Here is a 7,876-nt window from a genome sequence, read left to right as displayed (position 1 = left end):
TATTTTAGGGACTCGTGCTGCCATCTCCATTCCTCCCTCTTTTCTTGTGGTCTGTGCGGAAGTTCTTTAATGTGAATATTTTGACCGCTTTAATGCTCCCATGTCCACTGTTAGCACATTCAGACTAACCCAACCAAGGCTGTCATCTTAGGCTAGGAATTTTTTTAGGGATCTTTATTTTGCTGTGATACGGTTGGCACTCCTTTGACTCACTGTATCACCCTAGAGTTCTTTTCATTTTATGAGCCCAAGAGGGCAGAAAAAGAAGTAGGTGAGCAATCAAACCTGAGTGGGGAGAGAGTCCCATTGTGTTAAGCAACATTGCAGAACATCATATGTAGCAATCTAGTAGATGAGCCACCTGGCTGCTGAGCACACATGCCAGCTTGCTGCCGTGAGCTCGGACTCCCTCATCATTAGTCTTTTCTATCTCTGGAGGGAATTATAAGGGCCACTTATTAGCCTGTAAGTCATAGAGAGTTGAAGGTGTTTCCCCAAAACGCTGAGGACAGAATGAAAGGTGAGGAGTGTTAGCCACAGCTCAGAAGTGCAGGAAAGTCTCTGGATGTGGGTTGTTGGAGAAATGCAGGTCTTTTTTCTTTTGGAAGACTCCCTAGAATGGGGTCAAGAACTCTGCCCATTCTAGGATGAATAATTGGTATATTAGACACCCTCGGATATTTATCCCAAGCCTTCATTTAGGGTTCTTTTTTTTTTTTTAACAATGGTTTATTAAATGAAAGGAAGTAGCACTTTGCTTATCCAACATAGATCATTTTACACTGTGCCCTAGTAGACAAAACATCAGCTTTGTGACCACAGACCTCAGTTTAAGACCTGGCTCTACCACTTTCTGCCTGGAAAATTTATGGCAGCTTCTTAACTCCCAGTACTTGCCTCACAGTAGTACTGGGGTCCGTGTGTGACAGTAACCTTCTGTTTGACTTTGGGAAACTTAACCCCTAAGCCTCAGAGGCTTCATTTCTTAAATGCATTTAGGGTTCTTAATGAGTTTGTTCAGCCATCACAGTCTCAAATGCTAAGTAGGACATTGGAATCTCTCCACAGTCCAAATTAGCACTGTCTTTTAAAGTTGAGTTTCTCATTATTCTCACCTGACATACCTTATGTCAGGTATGACATGCTAATAACACATCGTGCTCACTGTTACCTTTGCAACAAGACTTGAACTTTACTTAGCCTGGAGGAGTGCACTTCACATGTCCAGACCCAGTTCTGACTCATTCTTCAGCCCTACGTCAGTCAGTGTGGGCTGGTTAAACCACAGTGACAAACAACCTCCAAGTTTCAGTGGCTCAAAAATCTTCTTCCTCATTTATTTGCATCTCATCATGGGTCAGGCGAGTGGTCGCTCTGTGTTGTGTCATCCTAACACAGGAATCGAGGCTGAAGGAGGTACCATCAATAATATCCCCATTGCTCTAGAAAAGACAAAAAGCATGCTGGATAGAACTCTTTCTTGGATATTTCTCCTGAAAAAGTAACATATTATTTCTTCTCACCTGCGATGGCAAAAAAAAAAAAAAAGTTATGTGGCGATGCAAAAATTTAAGTAGGTAGGATGGAACACGCAGAATGCATTAATAAAAAATGAACTGAAAATATGTGGAGAACAGCGCCAATTGCTCCGGCCTGCAGAGCAACAGACAGGAACCCGGGCAAACCTATCGTGGATGAGAAGGGATGGGACAAGAGGCGCGAAGAATGGCAGCAAGACAAAAGTTCTGATCAAGCTGCAAAATTTATTTCAAAATGGGTTCCTTATATAGAGAGGGGAGAGGGGAGGGGAAAGTGGCTCTGATAGGTTGAAAAGCGAGTGCTCAGCTTGTGATCAGCAATCCCATTGGTGCAGCCGCACGTGATCAGCGATCCCATTGGTGCAGCCGTGCGTGATCTTTGGTGGCCCGCCACCACGTCCGTGGTATGCTTCTGGCGGGAGGCTGATGCAATCTTTTGCTTTGATTGCAGCAGCTTAGCCTGGGTTCCCAACATCTCCTCCCTTTTTCTTTTAAAAAGGGAGGCGGACCTTAACCAGCTAGGGGAGGTAGAGGCTGTGCTCCTCCTGAGCCTTAATTTTCAGGCTTGTAGGTACCTTTTTGGGAGGAGAGGATTTTTCGAGTACCAACCTCTATGCAAGCCAGCTTACCTCTCAGGAGACTCGACAGTAGCCTTAGTAAGGCCTCTCCTTGCAGTGCCTTGCCTTGCACCTAGCGGTGTCCATTACCTTCGTAAAGCATAGTGTCGAGCGGTATGCTGCTCCCGTAGGAGGGGAACTGGCTACAGTCTGTCATATTCTAGATCACGCGTTGCTAGTTGGTGATAGTGGATTTGTATGGGCTTTCCCAGTAAGGAATTAAGCTGATCCCTGATTAACGCTGTTACTCGTCTTAGGATCCAGGGGGCAAAAGAGAAGAACAGGATGATAGCGAATAAGGGTCCAAGGAAGGGGAGGAGGTAAGGGAGAAGTCCATTGAGGCCGGTGAGGAAGGGATTATCTGCAAGTGCCTTGCGTCTTCGTTCGAGGTTTTCTTGTAGATTTTTTATTTTATCTCGGACAATTCCTGACTTGTTGGCATAAAAGCAGCAACGTTCCTGTAGGGCTAAACAGAGGCCTCCCTGTTCTGCAGTGAGTAGATCTAAGCCTCTTCTGTTTTGTAAGACTACTTCAGCTAGGGAGTCTAATTGGTCCTGTATGTCATTGATGGTGCTGGACAAAGTTTGGACGTCGCTAATAAGTTGATGGGAGAGTTTGGTGAGAGAGTGGACAGCCACCCCGAGTCCTGCCGTACCAGTGGTGACTGCTGTAGAGATACCCAATCCTACTAGTAGAGGAATTAGTGTAACGGCTCGTTTTTGCCGCCCTGCGATATAGTCAAAGGTAGGGATGGGGACAGGGTCATCGCCAGAAATAATGTCTATATCTGGCAGGAGGGTGGCTAGCACACATAACCCTGTCCAGTTTGCAGGCAGGGCGGTAAAGGCGAGGTTGTTGCCGCAAACAAAAGTTTGGCCTGAGCCGGGGCAAAGGGCCTCGCTATGGTTAGAAACGGTGGAGCAATTAGCAACGCTGACAATGCCAACTGGAATGTCATAGCTGTTGTTTTGTGCACCTTTAAAGAAGCAAGGGTATGTCTGGACAGGCATAAGCTGGACTCTAAAAGGTAAGCTGGGGGTACAATTATTTTGTGAGACATTAAGACTGGATATATTGACAGGGAAAGCTAGGGGCATGGGAGTACCCTGATTTAAGCATAACCAGCAATTTTGGGCTAGGGTGGGGTTGGAGATATTGAGGGCTTGGTGGGTGGCTGACAAAATATCAAGCATTTGTGCATTAATATTAGCTCCTCGTGGTTTTGGGTGAGCTAGGGGGTGGTAGGAGAGTTGAGGGAATTGGCTTTTAATAATAAGCTCCATTTGTTTTTGTACAAGAAGCTCTCTCACAGTATCCTGGGGTCCGCCACCGTCGGAGACATGAATAGGAGCTTGCAGATTCCAACAAACAGATTGGCCAACCGTGCCTTCGCATCCAGCCTGGAGGACCCCATGAGGTTGCAGGCCGCTGGTGCCTAGAAATTTTTTAAGGGTCCATCCTTTGGAGGAGGCTTTGCGTGCATTGCGCTCTGCAAAGCACTTTGCGGTTTCCTCATACTCACTTTTCCAAAGGATGAAGTCACCGCCGCTTAGCGCAGCACGGGACAGGAAAAACCAATCGTTAGGAGTGAGCCATCTTTCACTAAGATTTTCTAGTAAGGCCATAGTAAATGGGGCAGTAGGACCATAACTGGCAGCAGCAGTTTTTATTTTTTCTATTGTTTTTAAATTTAGGCGCTTATAGGTATGGGTGTATGAAGGCTCGGTGGGCTCTAGGCTTTCCTCCTCCTCCTTCTCTGAGTCAGACTCTCCAGAGTCTGCTTCCTCTTCATCGGGGGTGCTATGTGTGTCAGGGCGAGACTCAGTCTCTTGGCCCGCGGTGTTGGAGCTAACATTTCCCTGACTTCTGGTAACGGGAAAAGCCATAACTCCCGTGGTGGGTAGAAGGGCCAAATCAGACAATTCTGAAGCTAGAGTTTTAATTTCCCTGAGGATGACTACAGCTTCTCGAATGGAGGTTTTATTGGGTAAAGTCTGAGCTGTGGAGGAAACGGAAGCATTCAGGGTAGGGGCGTGTAAAACCGGAGCCGCAACTGCCACTGGGGGCATTGTTGTAGGAACATAGGGCGGCGGCCGGAAAGGTGGCAGTGCCGGGGTGTTAGTCAGTTGAGGCCAATCTGTGTTGTTATATTGGGCAGCTGCCTCTTCCAGATCCGCTTGATCGGCGGAATTTAGTTGATCATCTTGACTACCCAAGTTATGCAAAACTTTAGAATCAGTAAGCAAGGGCGAATGTTGGGGTGGAGTGTGTGTGTGAGTATGAGAATTTTGAATGGGGGGGTCTGTAAGGGTTGCGAGGTTGGGGTACAGCGAAGATTGTCCTGTACCGTCCGAATCAATATTAATCGCAACCGAGGGGCAGGTAGAAGGGGCCCTAGAGGGAGGGCGAGAGGGGGCCTCTCCACAGGTGATGGTTGTTATGGGGGCCTGTCTAGACGGAGGTCGGGAGTGGCTAGTAAGAATTTTTTGACCCTCCCTGCAGAGGCGTTGAATGTCAGGGGAACCGCCCTGGTTAGTAAGGACGTCCCTGATTAAGTTATAGTAGTTGAAAGTGGTGATCGGAATAGTCTCAGGACCAAAGACACGGTAATAGTCATTCAGACAATCACCAACACGTCCCCAAACACGGGAGTCAATAGATCCTTCCTGGGGAAACCAGGGACATGTTTTAAAAATGAAACTAAAAAAGGAGACAAGGTCTTTTTTACGAACCCGAATTCTACGCACCTTGAGAGACTCTTTTAACTGACTTATAAAGAGATCATTTTCACTGTGTGAAGATGCTTGTCCCATGATTGGGTCTTACCTGAGTAATGCCGCCGTCGAAGAACGAACTTCCAGGAGTCGGCTCGCGGTCGGGTGGTCCGCGGTGCTCCGTGCGGGGAACCAGTTAACGGGGCCGGCGGTTAATGGGGACGGCGGTCCACGGAGGCCGGCATCGAGCCCCACGTCTGGGCGCCACTTGCTCCGGCCTGCAGAGCAACAGACAGGAACCCGGGCAAACCTATCGTGGATGAGAAGGGATGGGACAAGAGGCGCGAAGAATGGCAGCAAGACAAAAGTTCTGATCAAGCTGCAAAATTTATTTCAAAATGGGTTCCTTATATAGAGAGGGGAGAGGGGAGGGGAAAGTGGCTCTGATAGGTTGAAAAGCGAGTGCTCAGCTTGTGATCAGCAATCCCATTGGTGCAGCCGCACGTGATCAGCGATCCCATTGGTGCAGCCGTGCGTGATCTTTGGTGGCCCGCCACCACGTCCGTGGTATGCTTCTGGCGGGAGGCTGATGCAATCTTTTGCTTTGATTGCAGCAGCTTAGCCTGGGTTCCCAACAGCCAATGACTCTTGTGAATGCTAAGATGCATTCCTGACAACCCAGTGCTGCTACCCTTCACACTTCTGTCTTGCAAAGTATTAGAACTTTTTATCTGAAGCCATACCACTCACAGGGACTGCAGAATACATAATGACATCTCCTTTAGGATGTGCTTAGAGAATTCAAGGAAAATAAGTTAAATAATCAAAAAGTGCTTTTGGGTACAGCTGTTTAGCACTAGAGGGTAAGATTAGAGAGAGATTGTAGTGATAATAATAGGGTTAGAATTGGGGTCTGGGTCAGGGTCAGGGCTGGAAGTATGGTTAGAGGTGGGGTCAAGGTCAGGGTCAAGATAAAAGTCAGGGTCAAAGTTTCAAAGTTAGGGTCAGAATTATAGACCAGGGTATGGATCAGGGTTTAGGGTCAGGGTCAAAGTCTAGGGATGGGGTTAGGATTAGAAGCAGAGCTTTGTTCTCCTCAGGACCCACCTGAGGAGAGGCCATGGCTTTGGAGCACCTGGTAGTGTGTCCACAGTGACGACCAAAGTTTTGTTCTCCTCAAGTCTGACCTGGGGAGACGTGACTGCAGGCCACGTGAGGAAGGTGAGGCAAAAGCTTCCTGTCTGCTCCCCGTGTGCAGAGGAAGGAACTCTGACACTGGCTTTACTTTCACACATTATATTCTACAAGTCTTGTTTTCAGAAGCATCCCTTGCCTGAGGCTTTGGCTGCTCGTCATCTTAGCGTGCCCTAACGTATTGTAAGATTTGGGTTTGTTTTTTAGGGTGAGGTCTTCATATAGAGAAAGGAGAAACACTTAGAGCCACCATCAGGACAGCTGGGATAAAAGCTCAGGATGGGCAGTTGCCTTTCAAGTCACCCATATCCTGAGGCTGGAGGAAACATGTCCACCCCCTGTAAACACTTTTATTGATGTTTTAATTACTCATTTTTCTTACAGCATTAAAGCAGTCAAAATAGGCATATTAAAAAAATAAAAAGTAGGCATATTAAAACTTGCAACATTATTTAAATTTAAATATAGTATTCATAGCTCATCAACATTTTTATTTTGTTGAGAAAGTCTAAGGTGAATTGGCAGTATAGTTTTAATAGTAGATAGAATAATGTGTGTTTTACAAACATTAACATCCTACATTACATGTATAAACCCCAAAAATCTGAGACAGGCCTTAGATTTTTTAGGGAGTTTATTTTGCCAAGTTTGAATATGCACGCACCCATGATGTATCCTCATGAGGTCCCGACAACATGTGCCCCAGGTGGGAGGAGTACAGCTTGGTTTTATACATTTCAGGGAGACATGAGACATCAATGATTATGTGTAAGATGTACATTGGTTCAGTCCAGAAAGATGAGACAACTTGAAAAGAAGGCCAAACAGGGGGCTTCCAGATCATAGGTAGATCAAGATGAATGATTTCATTCATTTGAGTTGCTGATTACCCTTTCCAAATGAGGCATTCAGATATGCATTTATCTCGGTGAGCAGACGGGTGACTTTGGATAGAATGGAAGGCAGGGTTGCCCTAAGCAGTTCCCAGCTTGACTTTTCCCTTTAGCTTAGTGATTTTGGTTCCCCAAGATTTATTTTCTTTTCACAAGGTCTAACATGTTTTCCCATGAGCATTAATTATCATTGTGTATTTTATTACACAAGGCAGAGATTTTAAAAAATACATCAAGTTCATGACTAGCTAAATAATTACATAGAAGTTCAACTAAATTTGGAAACATTCCAGAGTTTGGGTTTCCAATAATTCTTTGTAATTATTTTAAAGGTAAAGTATTTTTTTCCCCATAAAACATGGAAACATCTAAAATCACCCATAGGATGTTCTGCCAATTTTGTATCTCTAGTTTCCTCATTTTCTACAAAGCCTTATTGAGGAAATTGACTTTGAATATCCTTTTAAACATTTTTGTTTTAGGAAGTGTTGTGGTAAAACATTGAATTATCATGGTCACAAGTTCGGTTCACATTCTTTTTTTCTTTGAATATTTTTTCCCAGTGGCCAATATTTGATTCTGGTGTATTATGGCTAAAAGGTAGACACTGGAAAAAAATAAAGACAAGAAGTATTTGGAATAAGTGATCCAGTCACAATGAGTCAATCAGCCATTGGAACATAATTTTACAAAGTCACTCTTATAAAAATATCCATGAATTGAAATAGAATCTGTAAGGTTATTATTATTTTCCTGGTCTAAGGTGAAAATCATTTTAGAGAATGAACCCAGGACACATCCACAGCACAAGAAAAAAATGTGAAAACAAGTTTACACATATGCAAAGCCCACACTCATGGAGTGAGGCATTGGCTCCACCTTCTTGATGGCTGTATGTCTACATTAAGTATTTGGAACTC

The sequence above is a fragment of the Saimiri boliviensis genome, assembly GCF_048565385.1.
Source record: "Saimiri boliviensis isolate mSaiBol1 chromosome 12 unlocalized genomic scaffold, mSaiBol1.pri SUPER_12_unloc_2, whole genome shotgun sequence".
Lineage (NCBI taxonomy): Eukaryota > Metazoa > Chordata > Mammalia > Primates > Cebidae > Saimiri > Saimiri boliviensis.
The sequence above is the reverse complement of the archived record's forward strand: the minus strand, read 5'-3'. Positions refer to the sequence as shown.